Raw genomic sequence first — 18,651 nt, forward strand, 5'->3', positions numbered from 1 at the left:
TGCCCTTTCCATGGATATTTAAGGGTTAATGACAGGTGCAAAGTGTCACCAATATAGATAAGAGATACGCTGACAATGTCTCAGTTGTTTTGGCTAACTTCAACATGCCCGCTACTTGATTTTGTCCCAGATTAAGAAAAAAGGTGCAGCCCTGCAATTGCTCGCTCACACCACTGTTGGAGGAAAGCCTCCGCTACACAGCTGCTCCAGAGGGATATGGCCCCCTCTTCCATGCTGGCCAGACACCTTGGAAGAGGTGGGGAGGGGGGTACCCACACTTTACCCCACCACCGCACTCGACCCACCAATCGGCTAACTGTGGTCTTCCTGTTTGCACTTGTTGGTGGAGAGAGGCAGATGATTTCAGATATTTTCCCATCTTTTAAACTGACGTGCCAGGAAAGCGAATCAATCAGTGCGTTAACACTGTGGCAGCGTCTCCTAACACCAGATACACGTAAAAATGGCTCCAGCTATGCTTAGCCATTGGGCGCCACGGTGGCAAGATGTTAACTCCCTCGCCTGGTATGAAGGAGGTTGTGGGTTTGACCCTGACGCCTGCTGTATGTATGGAGTTTGCATTTTCTCTCCTTAATTGCATGAATGTTTCTCCAGGTCCTCCGGTTTCCCCTGCCACATTTAGACTCAACGTGCGTTTCCAGTATTTGGCCGCTAAAGATTTCCACATGATAAGCCACTTCTTTGAGCTATCATTTGTGGCCAGGGTCGCTTCTGCAAAGACACATTTAGCTCAGTGGGGCCTTACCTGGTAAAATAAACTAAAATAGATTAGTTTTAGTTTATCCGCAGATGTGACGAGGGTGTTTGCTCCACTCATCGACACTGGCCAGGCGTCTTGGAAGCTTGGAAGAAGTCGGAGAACCCACGTGGACTTCTCGCGGTTGCAGAACAGGCGACCCCTGGAGTCTTTCCTCGTGACGCTGGGCGACAGTGTAGATGCGCAGATCGCAATGCTTTGTTGGGCTTTAAGTGGTACATCATTTTGAGTGGAGATGTCTCAGGATTTTGGGAATTTTAGATGATGAGATATATCACATTTGACAAGCATTTCTTAGGTATTTTAATAGATGCCAATGTGTGTCAAATTATGGGCGCATTATAAATATAAGTTGTTGTTTGGCATTGTTGTTGTTGAATGACTCTGATCAGATGCTCGTTTGATAATTGATTACGTGACACAATTATGATTTCTATAGATCGCCTATCATTTCAGGACTGCATTTCCTCCAAACGATATCTATATTTTTCACGTTGTTTTACGTTGTAGAATACTCAGATAATTGCACCGTGGCGCAAACGATTACAATGTTGTTCGGTAACATCTTGCAACCTTCTGGAATGAGCCATAAATTATATGCCAGGCTCCTTTAATCCTGCAATTGTGATCATTCATCACACGAAAGTTACATTATTTTTAATTTCTAATGTCAGAGCTGGAATTTAGCCAAATTGCAAACCCCAGCGTACGCAGTCGTTAGAGACAGGGCTGGCACTGTCAACTCACTACACCTGACCTCCCATTGAGCTCAATCAACTAAATCTGAGCTCCCATTCAGCTCAACTCACTGAGAACCTGTTTAATCTGGTGGCTGCCAGGATCTTTTCGGTGGCCAGACCAACGTTCTTGGCTTTTGAGACACCCGCGTCATCGCAACTGAATGTGTTTCTTTCAAGCTCCGTGTAATTTGCTGTACCTTGCTCTCAATGCTGTACCCTGCTCTATATCAAGAAAGTCGACGTTTTGTGACAAGGAAGTGCAGATAGCGAACAACGGAGACGTTGTAACCGTAGCACTGTTTATCGGAATAGACTTTATGGCAAAGTAAAACCATTATAGATATTAATGCTAATTGTTTACAATATTAATTACACACAATTGGGACTCATTTTCAGGCGGGTGGTGCGTTGAGAAGTTTGGCAAACAACATTAATGAGCAATTGGCACATGAGCAGGAAACGGCTGTAACAGCTCTCGCACACAGCTTCAATCCACAAGTAGACTTTGATCCAGTGAGCGGACCAAATCTGTGTAGTGGATTAACGCGCGCCAAGAGGGGAAATTAGAAGCACGTGTGGGTTATGGACAGTGGGGTCGCATCAGGGCAAGCAGGTGTTGCTGGGGGGATAACGGCCAGAGAGAGACAGCTCGTTAGGTGATTATGGAATGCAGGGCAGTGATTGGCCGGTTGTTGTTGTCAGAGACAAAGTGGCGCCAGCAAGTCTGGGGATGGGAGCAGGTGGCGGCGGGGGCCGCATGCGCGGGGCATCGGTGGGGATGCCGGTTAATTAATTGGTAATTAATGAGGACGGGGATAGATATGGGAGTGTGAGAGTGAGACGGGGAGTTATGCTGGGAGCTGGACGTAGACAGTCGGGGAGAAGAAGATATGAGAGATAGAATAGGTTAGCAGTGGAGCAGGAGAAGAAGATATGAGAGATAGAATAGGTTAGCAGTGGAGCAGGAGAAGAAGGCGAGATGAGAGATAGGATAGGCTGGAACGGGAACAGAGAAGACACGATAGAGGGAGAGAGACAGTCGGAGTGAGACGGAGAAGCCGAGAGAGAGCGAGACAGTCGAAGCCGAGACAGGCGAAGCAGAGAGGAGAGTCAGGGAGAGAGAGACGGGGAGAGAGAGAGGGAGGGAACGGAGCGAGCGAGGCCAGCGGAGCGCGGCGAGTGAGCAAAGAACGTGCCGAAGTCTCGGTTGTGGAATGTGAAGAGTTTTGTAAAATAAAGTGACGACGGAAAAAGAAGTTGTCTGCGTAAAGATCAGCACTACAACTGTACTGCCACTTGATGCTAGCAACTCGTGGGCCCTTGCAAGCATCATGCCTACAACACGTGTCAGGCAAGGTGGTCACCCATCCAAGCTCGAACCGGACTCAACTCTGCTTTGCTTGCGAGATCTGATGAGGTCTGGAGCACTTGGTGGGCGCCACGGTGGCGAGATGTTAACTCTCTCGCCTGGTATGCAGGAGGTCGTGGATTCGATCACGATCCTGACGCCTGCTGCTGTATATTTGGAGTTTGCATGTTGTCTCCATGGTCGCGTGGATTTTTCTACGGGTCCTCCGGATTTTCCCTCCACATATAGAAACGTGCGTGTACAATATTTGGCTGTTGTAAATTTCCACATCATAAGCCACTACATTGAACTAGCTATCAATTGTGGAAAAAATTGCTATATCGCTCAGTGGGCCTTACATGGTAAAGAAAAACCTAAGGGTAATTTGGTTGTATCGTGCATTCAAGATGCTGCGCGGTGGTGCCTTGTGATTGGTGCAGCTTTGCTCGTCACATTCTTTCACTGGAGCCAATCAGCAGGCTCGGTGGAAGAGTGAGCAACTCGCAATTGGAAGGTTGTGAGTGAAAATCCCGGCCGGTAGTCGACTCAATTCATCATCTTTTTGGGGGTCGGTAAAATTAGGACCACTTTGTGGGGAAGTCAATAGTGGTTGTTCTATGGCTCGACTCATCCAGGTAATAGGAATGTGGAATTTCCATCACTGGCTCAGGGCTGTGAACTGTAGATGAGCACCACCTAAATGCTTATTTGAACCAGATATTAATTGGACCTGACTATTCTCACATCAAGTGCAAAAAGCAAAGTGCATGCAAATGTCTCGCCGAACGTTGAAGACATTCCGCAGTATTTATTCCCATCGTTGAGCAACGTACACTTGACTAAATTGCGTACAAAATGTGGTTGCAGAGAGAATTATTGTGCAGCGCGGTGAGCCATTTAAGCTGCAGTGTTTGCACGGAAGAGGTGTACCATTCAAGAGATGCGATTCAAGCGGCCGGCAAGACGCTTCGTCACTGGCTAACGTAGCCAGCTGCGCTTGTTTTACTGCAAAACTCGTTCGCTGCAGATGGACACGTTGAATTGATGAGGGCTTACAAAGAGTGCCGTGTGCATTTCCACCATTAAAATAGATCCCACTCATTACTGCCAACAGCCCAGCTTCACTCACTAGCACATTGTTCTGATATTTTATGCAGGGGAAAGGGGGGGGGGGCGAATCAATATTAAGATATGTTGAACATTTGATCCAGCAAAGACTTAACCCTAGATCGAATTCATTAGTTGGAGACGATTGTAGTAAAATGAGCGGTCATTCTGCGCCAAGGTCACTTTGTTCAATTCGGCTCGAAGCTAGAATCTGGAGCGAAGCTGCCACAGACTAACGACCGACTGTAAATGTGTACTTGAGCCCACAAAATCAGGTACCTGCCTACCCAGGGGAGAATGTTAACGTATCGAATAGGAATCTACGGTTTTGAACACCTAATGCGTGCGCAGGTCATTGAATTTGTTTCACGCGACACGTGTGAGTCATGCGTGTGCCATCAGGTTCTTGAGCGGCCTCTGAAGGAACACATAAACATGTATGGTTTTAGTAAAATTAATCGGTTACAATTTGCATCATCATCAGCAGCATCGAATGTTTGCCACATTGCATTGGAGACCCGCTTTGGGAACTCGCGTGGAGACGGCAGACCCAATGGAGGCGAAGACATTTCAAAAGTAAAAATAAAAATGTCCTACTCAATTTAGCATTGAGGCGGTGCTTATCTCCTCATTAGAGCGGTAAGACAGTGGTGGAAATTCAAGATTCCCATGGTGAGGTCAAGTGTATCTCACAGGAGCACTGTTAACGTCCCCATAAATGTTCTCCTTGTTTTATCGACCCTGGAGAAAGGATGACCCGTGTCAACCCCACAACCAGGATTTGAACCCGAACTTTCCGATTGTGAGCCACACGCTCTACCGCCGAGCCACCCGGCTGGATCACGAACAGTTTAACACGTGACCAAAATTATCCAAAATAAAGTTTTCTTTTTTTACTGAGATCGCGTTTGTTTCACACACGAAATGAAGGACGTGGGCAGGTGCTCCAAATCGAGGGCAAACACATTTATTGTGGTAGATCTGTAAAATGGAACAGCACGTGGTGTCACACACAGCAATCCTCAACCGAGTCGCCATTAACCACGTGACTGGTGTACAAGTCCGATTCATCAATAACAGTTTCTCTTAAACCCAATTCTACTACTGATAAACCATCTTTGTCTTTGACAATAACCTTTGCACTTCACTATTCGAATATTACTTTAATCCTAAGCTGTATGTCCATCTATACCATCCACTTATATTGGTATCTTACACCCATTATCTGTACTGTATGCGTACAGTATACGTACTGTACTAGTCACCATTGTACAACTTACTACTGTACATGTGTTCAATTCTCAATAGCATTGCAAGTAGTCATATTCTGGGGGCATGGTTATAGAATAAACAGTATTAGGGTTAGAGAATTACAAGTATAAACTACAGTACGTCATCCTTTACAGTGGATGACGTCCTAAAACCCCTCCTATTGAATATATCACAAACTAACAATTCAAAGCCAAGCCTTTGGGTTATTTACCTGGGAGATGCAACAGCACGTGTGTCACACACGTCGTCAGTTATCGCATGCTGGTGTACACACGTGCACACCAGCAAAACCACACTTTACACCCTTTACTCCATTCCTAATGTTCCACACGTAAATATAAATGTGTTGTTAACCCACCACCACCCGACACAACCAATGAATAAGGTTTGTCACGTAAATAAAACGTGCTAATTAGTTACCACTTCAGCACACCGGTGTGTTCGAGAGTAAATCCACAACATTTACAATCGTGTGATGAAACTGGTTGTAATTGCCAGCGAAACATTGTACTCAAGTGTAATTTACATTATCGAACCCAAAAAAAACTTTATTATGGGTTATAAAAATTTCAGCAATTAAAATATAGTTCGACTAGATACGTGAAAATGTAACTAATTCTCAGCACATTTTGGCTTTCACTGCCCGTATATCCTTGCATGCACTGCAATATAAATATGCAGCGTACACTTACTTACATTGTGCTGGTGGCTCTTTTGAGGGTTGCATGAGCTGCTGCCACAGTTATAGTGAGGATAAAAGCGTGGTCATTACAAGCAGGGCATTAATCCTTTTGTCAAGTAAGAGATTAGTCGATTGGAGGATCCGGGAATTTCTGTCGGAGAGCGTCCAGAGCAACACAACAACAAAACAACTTAATATTTGTAATGAGTCCTGACTTAACAAACGTCTCATAGCATGTTCCTTATATAGAGGCGTATTGTCATGTTCTGTTTACGTGACAACCCTTACTAGTTGGCTGTGTCGGGTGGTGGTGGGTTTAACGACTCAACATTTATATATTTACGCGATCTAACCCAAAAATCCCTCTATTGTGGATGATATTAGTCGTGAAACCTACGTGTTCAATTTCTCCCCGTTGTCGCGTTGATTTTTCTCCAGGTCCTCCAGTTTTTCCCTCCACATTTAGAATCGTTATTCCCTGTGAAAGTCAACACGAGGTGATCACTCCAACGTGTCCCTACACGAACCTTACACTTGCACCAGGGCCCCATGCCAACGACACATCGCCACTTCTGCAGCATTAAACATCGCCCCGGGTTTTCTTATTTGCTGCACTCTAATTAATCACCTGCTCATGTCACTATTACCCAAGTGGACTTTGCCCTCTACTTGACCTGGAGTCACGTGGCATTTATATCCATTCTCTATTGAACCTTATGGCGGGACCCCGGGGTCCCATAAGCCCCCGGCTCTCGCATAAACTGCGTTGCGACGTCATTTTATGTCTGTTGAAGGCGAACGACACGGCGATCTAATCCTCTCGACGAGTTCTACACGATGTGCTAATCAAAGTTAAAGTTGTGTTTATCACTACGTCAATTTTAGCAACGACGGGTGCTTGGTGAAGAACGAGAGGAGATTGATTTCTGGTGGGTCGCGGCGTTTATGTGCGCGGTGAGACGGAGTTGCCAAAAATAAATTAATCAATTACCATTTTGACTTCCGTTTATTCGGGACCCCGTGGTCCCGCCATAAGGTTCATTTACAAACTAGTGCATCACCAATCTCCCCGAAGCCATAAATCTGGTGAATCTGTAACTTAATTTTGACTATGAATGTTTTTTTAAATGAATTTATCTGAACCAAACTTTTGTTATAGGACGTTTATTTTTCATAATGTTGATGTATGTGTGTGCGTGTTCACTGTGATTCATGTTTGTTGTAATACGGTTGATTTTGGTCTGATTTCCATGAATAATAATATCAACATGTAACGCACATCATACCCTCGCTCATTCTCGTCGAGGGAGAATGACTCCACGTGGCAATTAATAGCAGCCAATCGCTCTACAAATACGTGACGTTCATTCTAAACGTGAAGGGAAAAACCGGAGGACCCGGAGAGAAAAATCCACGCGACCACGGGGAGAGAGCGAGAGACACGCAAACTCCAAATCTACAGCAGGCGTCGGTGTCGGGATGGAATCCTGACTCAGTGGACCCTACCTAGAAAAAAAATTAAACACCACCTGGTAGTAGACCAATATCCGGCAAGCTGGTGGTAGTAGCAGTAGAGAGCATGTCCCGGGTGAAGGCGAGGGAGCCGTTGTGCGGCTCGGGCTGCACCCCGAGCAGCTCGCACATGAGCGCGTACACGTGCACGCTGGCGAACGGCTCCGCCACGTAGCTCCGACGGAAGCGAGGTGGTCCACATGTCGGGCACCTCGTTGTCGTAGCCGTGGTCGCCCTTGCTGAACTGGAATATCATCCTTTGTTGGGAGAGCGGGCGGATTTCGAGCGATCAAAACGATGCACTTTGTAAGTGGCGTCCCCCCCCCCCCCCATTGGGGCAAAGAGGTGGCGTTTGGACCCCCCCCCCGCCGCGCCTTATCCGCCCTCTCCAAATATTTTGATGGCTCATTGTATGTCGGAGACCAATTGTGAGAATTTTTCATGAACGTAAAATTGATTATACTTTACGCGTATATAAACTAATGTTTCATTCTCGATGAGTTAGAATTATATAAATGAAAACGTTATTTTCTGAATTTAATTTAGTTTCGCAAAATTATCCATTAAAAAAAATATATTATTCCTTATTAAACTGGAAACAATTTGCCCGCTCCAAAATATTTAGCTGGATGCACCACTGATTCCGAGCGATTGCGGGATAGAATGGTTGTGCAGACCACATGGGTGGAATTCAAGCCACTACGTTTGACACGTACTGTCCTGCCGTTTCAAAATTGTATCAAAATGATACCCCGTCCAATACAGGGAAGATGATTGTGACTGTCTGAGCGACTGATGTGCATTCTTATGGTGTTCTAGAAGGGCTAGAAATCTGGATATTGGCTTTCACTCACAGGAGACTGCATTGCTTTCAGTATCATTTTAAACACTTTAACAACATGAGATCCCCGCCCGTTAGTGAACCAATTTATGTGCGTCCCATTGAGTGTGATGCTGATACCAATAGAAACCAGACGAATCCTGCTGCAGCTTACGAGAACAGGATATAGGCACACCACTTTTATGCATGAGCAGCTGTGCTTATATCAGAAGTAACCCATTTTCTTCCCCCCACCATTGTAATTTAAGCATATCAAGCATACATTAGAACTGCTTGTAAAAGGTGTGCTTATATACTTATATTATATATTTTTTATTTATTACTAGGTTGTTGGGGGGCGCCCCCGAACAACCACAGCCTACGGCGGCCCCCAACAGACTGGTCAAGTAAATCCTTATGATCCACTTGCACAGCGTGCGGTGGGCCTTCATCCAGCAGTGGATTTAAGCACCAAAAAAACTGCAGTACTAATGTAATGAGAAACGTGTGTATATGTCCGTACGTAATAGATGTGTGTGTAGTGCACGTGTGTTTTACCGTCAAAAGTATTATTGAAAAGTATTATTGGAGAGTGCTGTAAAAAGAACGCGAACGGCTTTGCTGTACTATGAGATCTCTAGGCTCTAAAGAAAGCCGTCTCGGGTGTGGACCAATCAACTTCAAGGACAGTGCATATTATTATCATTATCAGAGTTGCTTCTTTTTGTTTGCTTTTTTGACTACTTGTGTTGTGGTCATTGCAAACATGATGCCTTGAATAAAGGTGTCAGTTTTGTACCAGTTAAAAGGGTAAAACCCTACTATTAGGCTTTGCTGTACTTGAGGACTTAAAACTTTCACCCTAAAAAACCTTTTTTGACGATCCCGCGATGCAACTTTAATGTGAATGAATGAAAATGTATTTAAACTTTAGTTGTGATATTTACATTAACTTTTAAGAGCTATAACTTATTAATCACTGAAAGAACTGTTAGGATTATTTGCAAGGTGTTATCTTAAGGGGTCTTAGGAAATGTTGGGGGGGGGGGCTCTGGGGTGTCAACCTCCGGTCACGGGGGGGGTGGAAGGCTCTTATCTTAAGGGGTCTTATGGAGGGGGGTCTCCCTCCCCCTCAGCCCCCACCCTTGTCGGCCCGTGAGCGTGTTGGCAGATCAGCTGCCCACAGCGCCGTATTATGGTGCAACATCACCTGGGGGGCGTACATGTTTGTGAGGGGTGCATCTCTGGTTGGCTGCTTGCTCGCGGTCACGTGACGCACTTCAACCAATCCGTGCCGCGTTAATTACACAATGACAGAGTCACAGAGTCACAGAATGACAGAGTGACAGAATGACAGACCTGGGTGTTTCTATATATTTATAAGGATAACTATGCTGACGGTCGCGTAAGATGTCGACTTTGGTGCGAATACTCAACCCCGTTGACCACGTAGCCAGGGTCTCCGTCAGGGGCGGTTTCTTCATTAGGGCGATTGGGCGACGCACCACCAATGTCATTGAACCACAGAGTCACGCTAGCCGTCACTGTCAGCCTCTGGATATAGTCCAATCAGCGTCATGTCACGTTCTGTGGAGTACCGCCTCTTTTTGGGCGATTTCACTCCGGCTGAGAATCGCCCCGAGTGGCCCCATAGACTTGCATTCAAAGATGTTTTTTTTCGACCGGGGGGCGCTCCAATGCATTCTGTATGGCTTCCGGGAGGGCTCGCCCTAACGTGCTTACGTCATCATACGTGCTTACGTCATCATACGTAAGCACGTTTCATCCAACAATATAATTTGTGGCCACCGAGTGGAATCTTTAATAAAATAAACTTGAGTGGTTTGTTTTAATAGTGAGTATAGAAACAAACAAGATGTATTGTAAGAGTCACTTTATTTTTCATTAATATTAAAGAAGTGATGTTGCCTTTACATGCTTAAGCTGTTGCATGGGTGGACCTTATCCTTATCAATCATCCAGACATTTGCCCCCCTGAGAGATTTTGCAGGAGCCGCCACTGGTCTCTGTACACCAAGATGGGCAGGATGCGCTCGTTGTTGCGGTAGTGAAAGCGCTGTGGGAACTCTTCCTTCTTATAAACGTGCAGGTGTGGGTGGGCACCCTTCAGGTTCTGGTACACCGCCTCCTCCTTCCCTTCCTTGGGCAGAAGCATGCCGGACGGTCCGTAGTTCACCAGGTCAAACTTGAGGTCCATTGTGAAGTTGATGTAATTTGCCAGCTTTACATTCGCCGCGCCGCTCTTCCGTCTCTGGTCCATACTTGTGGCCCGTGGAGTCCGGCTCGCCGCAATACAGGCCCACGAAGTCGAGGCCATCTTTGACGAACCAGTCCATGACGATGTCAATGTTGAGGCGCCACTCGGTCACGTTGCTGTTCGGATGATCGTCCGCTTCCGCCACGGCCTTGGACGGAGTCTGCCCGGAGTACGTGGCAGGTCCGCCGGGGAAGTGGAACGAGCCGTTCTTCAGGCCCTGCAGGAACACAACAGAGAGATCCGTTACTAACGCGTGGCCTCTAGTTGTGTCCACTGCAGTGAACCTCTGACGAGATTACCTGGAATGTGCCGAACAGAGTTGAGTTTGGATTGTTGTCCACAATGCGCAAATAGGTTTGCATAGGCTATTGTGGGGCTAGAGGGCAGCGTTAAAAAAGAAAATCAATTGCTGCGTTGTACGGCATTGGATTATGTAGCACTGAACTATGTTCAAAATAACCCTATGGCGTGCAAGGCCTGGGAAGGCCCTCACCCAGCAGTAGATTGACAAAAGGCTGTAATTATAATGTACTAAAGCGAGCACACGTCGCGACGAGGAATGTGGGCCGATGGTGAAGACTAATGATGGGAGTGGCAGCTAAAGGAGAGAACCCGCTCAAGTGGTGGAAGTCCACGGCAGGGATGGAATGAGGAATGATTATATCAGCTCGTGCGTAGGTGCGAGCTGGATCGTTCCATCGCAGCACGGTGAGAAATAGTGACGGCTTAAGGAAGGCCTTCATCCAGCAGTGGATTGATCATGGCCGATGATGATGATGATGATGAAGACATTCAAGAATCCACATCGGTGTCCGATATATATAACTATATAGCTCTTTCTCAGAAGTTACCTGGCCACAAATGATAGCTCAACGAAGTGGCTTGTCACATGGAAATTTATAACAGCAGCCAAATGCTCTAAACGCGTGTTTATTATAAATGTGCAGGGAAAAAACCGAAGGAACTGGAGAAAAATCAATGCGACCACGTGGAGATAGACATACAAACTACAAATATACAGCAGCAGGCGTCACGGTCGGGATCGATCCCACGACCTCATGTACACCAGGCGAGGTAGTTAACATCTCCTAGCCACCGCGGTACCCCTACTACAAACACGCGTGCCCACGGCGTCCAAAGAGGCCTGCTTCTGCGCCGTGATCCAGATGGGGAGGTTCCACCATGGGTGGAAAAAACCCGATTTTTCCAGCGGCAGGCATTGGGTTTTTTCTTTAATACAATTAAACCCGATTTCGGGGCATTAAAACCTGGTTTAATGAATACGAAACTCTGATAGGCTTAGGCTGCTTCCTCGTCGGTGCTGCTATCGTACTCGGGACCGTCGGGCACGGGGTAGTCGTAGAATGCGGCGGGCAGGTTGGTCTTGATGAACACGAGCTTCTCCTCCACAATCGTGGGCGCCAGCGAGTTCCTTAGCTTGGAATGGATGAAGCCCATCGTTGAGAAGTTGGCGAAGTGCGGTTCTGCAATTAGAACCAATTAAACCGGATTTCTCCCAATCTCAGATGATTGGGTTTAATATAAAAAGACAATTAAACCCGATTGTAAAAACCCGACTGTGCCACCCTTGGGTTCCACCACTCAGAGCGCAGCTGCGTCGCCTGGATGCTGCGTTTTTCTCAGGTTCTACGGATCGAGCAGCAAATTGTGAACGACGCCGTGAGACTCCGGGTGTCTCCATGTACGCGCGGCGCACACAGACAAAGATAAAGGTCCCCCGCATAGCCTGAAAAGATTGTCGGGGCAAGTGCTGTTTTGCAAGCACCTACGAAGGCCGGCACGGCATACGAAGTGGGTGGGTGGCAAGCACCACGCCGGGCCGCCTTTGTCTCCCCAGTGGCGATATTTACACACCGCACCAGGTACTCATTTGAGGCTGAGTCGACCTAGGGGAGGTCCATGACCGGTTCAGATAATCATCACTGGCGTTGGCCGTGAGCGGGAATCGAACTCGAGTCTCCAGGTTTACTAGTTCAGCGCGCTAACAGCTACACTACCGTTCCCCACGCACACACCACGCACACGTCAACCAGTCATATTCGCGTACTGACGCTTGACAGCGGGAGCATCGTTTACGACAACAGCATCAATTCTTCAGGAACGCGACATCCCGACTTTACATATATAATGCTGTCAGTTCTGCTGCAACGCCGCGTGTTTTCGTGACGCAAACTGGATATAACGCGCTGCATGTATTTGGGAACGCATTTTTTATAACGCGGATGCGAGCTGGATAGAAGGCGATTGAGTGAACGCAACTACGAGAAGGAACAAGCGGCCGTACAGCTGAATCGGCTGTAGCATCACACAAGGCACTGGGATGCTGCTGGATTCTTCTAAAAGTTTCCCACGCGCCTCAGTCTTTGTTCAGCCTGCGTACGCATCTCACAGTGTTATCGTCGACTTGCTTTACCCTATATTATAAAAATAGAAAATAATAAAGTTATTTTTCAATAATGCTGTGTTTTTCAGGAACGCTACTACCGCGTTAAAGGAGGACAGACTCTAATAATGGTAATAAAACGTTTTTCTGCATAACTAGCAAGCACATTGCGCATATATTCTTGGCTCAGAAAGCCAGCTAATTCATAGAGCAGTATTATCGAGAGTGCGTTGTTGTGGGTAGTTTTAAAATTGGACTAATTAGAAACGTAAACCTTATCACATATTTGTGCTGCTATGATGAAGAGGAGGATGCTAAATCTTAGTCGGACACGAAGAGTGACAAACGTAGACGTGAGAAAGAGGCTTAACATAGCAGAGGACTTGATGCAAGTGGTAATGAGAAGGAAACTGAGCTTAATCTTGATTCGAAGCTTTCGTGACTGCAGGAATCCATACTCTTTGATTCTTTCGGTAAAGTCACGTGGGAAGAATAAATATTAAATAAAATAAAAATAAAACACGTTCCTTCGGAGTGGGCAGGTAGGAACTTGGTTGGACAGCGCATTCGTGCATGACAGACAGACAAATAATCCCTGGTGGGCAGTGTGGAACCTGTTGTTCGTACCTGTATGTATAAAAGATAACTTGACTTTAGCTAGCCAGGCAGACAGCCCCCTTAACTATCGCCCCTCCCTCCCTTAGGCCCCTCCCCCCTTAGGCCCCTCCCCTGACCCCCTTTCCCATAGGCCCCTCCCCTGACCCCCCTTCTGTTAGGCCCCTCCCCTGAGCACCCCCCCCCACCATATCCTTAGGCCCCTCCCCTGACCCCCCCTCCCTCAGGCCCCTCCGCTGACCCCCCCCTCAGGCCCCTCCCCTGAACCCCCCTCAGGCCCCTCCCCTGAACCCCCCCCCCCTCAGGTCCCTCTCCTGACTCCCCCCTTCCTTAGGCCCCTCCCCTGACCCTCCTCCCTTAGGCACCTCCCCTCTCCGTACCCGACAGTAGGTCTCCACCAATCAAAGAGCTGTTTACCTGACTCCCCCCTTCCTTAGGCCCCTCCCCTGACCCTCCTCCCTTAGGCACCTCCCCTCTCCGTACCCGGCAGTAGGTCTCCACCAATCAAAGAGCTGTTTGTAAGGTCTCCACCAATCAAAGAGCTGTGTGTATTATATATTTATTTATGCACGACAGACAGACAGACAGTCAGACAGACAGACAGCTAAATAATCCCTGGTGGGCAGTGTGGAACATTGTTCCTCCCTGTATAAAATAATTCTACCTACGTGATTTTACCGAAAGAACCAAAGAGTATGAAACTGAGCGTGTTTAGGCACGTGCAATATGCAGGATGGAGAACGATAGGAACACCAACATTGTAATGATGGGAATAATGGAGGGAACTTGAAGAAGAGGAGGAAGAGCCTGGAGCGAATGGCTGGATGGCGTAAGAGATTGGTGCCAGAGAGATGCGGCATAGCCTCAGCATGTTGGCACGGGATAAAGGGGAAGTGGAAACAACTGACACACGTTGCGGTGGACACCTACGGGATTTCTGCCCACGGAGTTTGATGGTGATGATGATGGTGAAGAGCCGTTGGCTAAAAAAAAAGCCAGCTCGTAATGTTGCCTCGCTCAGGGCAGTGTTATCGACAAAAGTGACGTCTCCATCGCGCCGCGACCCCGATGGTGCGCAGGTGGTCCAGGTTTGGGGTGTCCACGTCCGTGTCGTAGTCCCAGCGGAATCCGTCGAACGAGACGAGCAGCAGCTTCTGCCACTGCCCTCTGTGCGACGGCAGCACGCTCCATCCCGCGCACGCGACGCAGAGCGCGAGCGCCAGGAGCCAGCGCCCCGATCCCCGCTCTGCTCCCAGCGCCAGCATCGCCCTCCTATACCCAACAACTTCTACCTAGCACTGCATGGGAGGAAATCTGCCCTCACTTTTCCCAAGAAACGTTTTAGGTGTTTTTGCGGGAACGGCATGGAATATCATTTTTTGGTGAAAGGGGGAAATTGTAATCGTCAGTTGGCAAGGTTAGGTCCAAAGTAGTGTTGGAGATAAGATATTTGCATAGAATTTCACTATCGCTGGAATTGGCCTTGAGATTATACTTGGATTGCACAGGAGGTCGTTCCAGATTTCCAATCGCTGTATTTGTGATGCCGATGTACAAAGTCTCGTGCATGCGTTCGTGTACGTTTTATCTCCGATCTGATATCACCAGACTTTGCGAAAACAATAACGGAGCTTGTTTAGACGTTGAGTTAACGGCTATTCAAAGGGTATTGACCCTTGGGACACCACATAACACCTCACTTTTTGGCTTACATTGCCTCCTGTCAGACATCGCGTGACAACTTTGACGCAGTCGATGTTACGGCGAAAGAACGTGAGAGAAAAGTGAGAGTGGAATGATGAGCGCGGACATCAAGGGAGCTAAAGGAAGTTGAGTTTGTCAAGAATAAGAGGCGGTGATGTCGCCGTTGAGTGAGGAAGGCAGTTCAACTAAACTTTAAAGTATTTTTTTACTTTACCAGGTAAGGCCCACTACCTATTTTGCAGAAGCTACATGGCCACAAATGATAGGTCAACGAAGTTGCTTCTCATCACGTGCAAATTTACAGCAGCCAAATACTCTAAACGTCGTGATGTTGATTGTAAATGTGGCGGGAAAACCCGAAGGACCCGGAGTAAAATCCACGCAAACTTCAAATATACTGCAGTCGTCGTGGTCGGGATCGAACCCACGACCTCCTGTATACCAGGCGAGGTAGTTAACATCTCGCCACTGCAAAGCCTTCAATGAGGGGCCCCAAGATACGAAGGGTTGGGGTATGGGGGGGGGCGTGGAGAATTTTACGGGTGGCCCCCATTTCAAAATCTTTATTAGAATATTTATCTTAGACTGGAAGAATCTGATGAGCTACGAAGCTATTTTTCACAGATGTCCATGGCTAATGTCAATCATGCCAATGCCACTGCCAAGCGACTTTGGTTTTCATTTTGTCAGGAGGGACACGAATGCAGTTGGCCTCACCGATTACCGCACGGCCCCGATGATGAAGCGTTCCACGTAGTTACAGTGACCGGCGAATGGCTTTGGGAGGAGGTGCATGAGCCATTGGCTCAACGTGGCATTCTTTAACTCGCGCGTAGTTTCAAACATCCTCTGGCAACGACGTGATATCTCGTAAAGTAATTGTTATATCATGAATCTCATTTGTATTTAACATTTGTGGAAGAACCACTCTACCCAAGGTGTCTTAGAATAAGCCTATGAATCATTCATCATACCGCACTTCGAAATATGATTCAAGGTGCATTCGACCATTTATCGCGTGTCCCCTTCTCATAAGCCTTACAAAAAAATAATCTCCGTCATACATCATCGTGCCATACTCAAATATCACATGTGGAGCATGAGACTGCCTATCACAAATTCTGAGTTAATCCGCCTTCCCTCGCTTTAAAAGAGTCATGTTTTTGAGGCCTCTCAACCCAGAGAATGAAATCACCAAAGTTTGTAGCGGGAGTTGGTTGCACGATGTCAGAGCTCATTTGATACAATCTCTCTCCGGGACTCCAGCCAGACAGCTTGGCGGGACCACCAGGAGGTTGCAGTCTGCGGATCGTCGTGTCGGTGATGACCTGTATGGGATAATGAGCTCCATGAGACAAGCGAGGTGCAAGTTCATCGTCTTAAACATCAGTCTCAAGTCTTCTTGGTTCTTTCGGTAAAGTCACGTAGAAGGGAAGTAATACAATAATAAAAATAAAACATACTAAAATAATTCTCACGATGTTTCGGCCACAACGCAAGTAGCCGTCCTCAGGTGAAAAACCAGGTCTGTCGAGGCGACAGCGTCTGAATGAAACAGCACCATGCTTGGAGCATATATTTAAGCTGGGTTGGAGGGAGGGGGGAAAGGGCGCCTTGACAAAAGAATTTGCATATCAAGAGGAATTTAGAATATTTATGGGAAATGCGGGTATGTGATTAGTACTACTTATGCCTGTGCATTATGCAGAATTAGCAGCATCAAAGGGAGGGGATATGGGAAATGCAGGTATGTGATTAGTACTACTTATGCCCGTGCATTATGCAGGATTAGCAGCATCAAAGGGAGGGCATAGGGGTAGTATGTAGCTGCAGTAAATAAAACCACCACGTAAACAACTAAAGTATAAACTACATAGTATCATCAGTATACTAAATATACTGTACAATAAGCTGAGTTACTAACAGTAAGTAACATTACAATTCTACGTCGTAAAAATATAATATGCTTCCATCTAAACTTTATTCTCTTACATCACACGAGTCTACACCGTACTATATACTGCCATAGACAAACCCAACATTAAATTATGTACTGTATTACACTATGTATTATTCTACCCACCCTACATAGTGTAATATTACAATGTATAAGGTGGTTTATAGCAATATAGTATATAATTTAATGTTGGGTTTGTCTATGGCAGTATATAGTACGGTGTAGAACCAAGAAGATGAATCCCTGCAGTCACGAAAGCTTTAAATAGAAATCAGTGTCAAGGTTTTGAAATGGATAGCGTTCTTTCGCTGGAAGTCTCCCGATATGTGCTACACCATTTAGAAACACGCGTTTAGATTATTTCGATTATTTGGCTGCTATAAATGTCCACATGATAAGCCACTTCGTTGAGCTATCATTTGTGACCAGGTCGCATCTGAAAAAGACGCTAATAGCTCAGTGGGCTTTACCTGCTAAAATAAAAGAGTTTATTTTGATTTGCAGATTCTTTGAGTGATTTGCCTAACCTTCCTATACTTTGCACTCCTATCGTGTTATGTATTCTATGGGAACCTCATTTGCCAGTAAAAATATGATAATTGGTTTTTTTACCCTTCTATCTGGCAACAAAACTGACACCTTTTTACAAGGAGTCATGTTTGCATAGACCGCAATACCTGCAGTCATAATACAAACAAAAGAACATACCTCTGATAATGTGCACTGTCCTTGAAGTTGATTGGTCCACACCCGAGACAGCTTTCCTTCGAGCCTAGTCTCACATGGGTTGGACCAGATGACGCCAAAAGGCGCCTTTTGGCGTCATCTGGTCCAACCCATGTGAGACTAGGCTCGAAGGAAAGCTGTCTCGGGTGTGGACCAATCAACTTCAAGGACAGTGCACATTATCAGAGTTATGTTCTTTTGTTTGTATTATGACTGCAGGTATTGCGGTCTATGCAAACATGACTCCTTGTAAAAAGGTGTCAGTTTTGTTGCCAGATAGAAGGGTAAAAAACCAATTATCGTGTTATGTATTGTTTGTTCTTATAACGCTCTGACCCGCCCCTACTGAACGTCTATGAAAGATGCTTCATAGCTCATCGGATTCCTGCAGTTATAAATGAACATTCTGTGTCTGATAACACGAGCGAAGGCTTCGTATTTCCTTTACTCGGCAGATTGGCCGAGGGACTGCTACTCGAACCCCACCCGCAAATGCATGCCGGCCTGAGTGAGGAAGACCGACCCGCAAATGGCATTGCCAGAGTCCAAAATGACCCATTGTTACGACGACGTCTTGACGAACAAAGGAAGCTTTGAGTCGAGCTGCATACTCCCCAGATATCCCTTCAAACGCCGCGTGCACCCTCCACGGTCCACGCAGCCGGCCAATGAGTCGATTGTCGTAAAAACAAAACTGCTTTGAGTCGT

General features: G+C 46.6%; 1 pseudogene; it reads right to left on the minus strand.

Annotated features, from left to right (window-relative positions):
- Window positions 1-7,445: 7,445 nt before the first annotated feature.
- LOC133347973 (ectonucleotide pyrophosphatase/phosphodiesterase family member 7-like) lies at window positions 7,446-14,821 on the minus strand (annotated as a pseudogene).
- Between the last annotated feature and the right edge of the window lie 3,830 nt (window positions 14,822-18,651).

This window comes from Lethenteron reissneri, chromosome 26 (genome assembly GCF_015708825.2).
Source record: "Lethenteron reissneri isolate LAM-NWPU_2019-01 chromosome 26, ASM1570882v1, whole genome shotgun sequence".
Taxonomy (NCBI): domain Eukaryota; kingdom Metazoa; phylum Chordata; class Hyperoartia; order Petromyzontiformes; family Petromyzontidae; genus Lethenteron; species Lethenteron reissneri.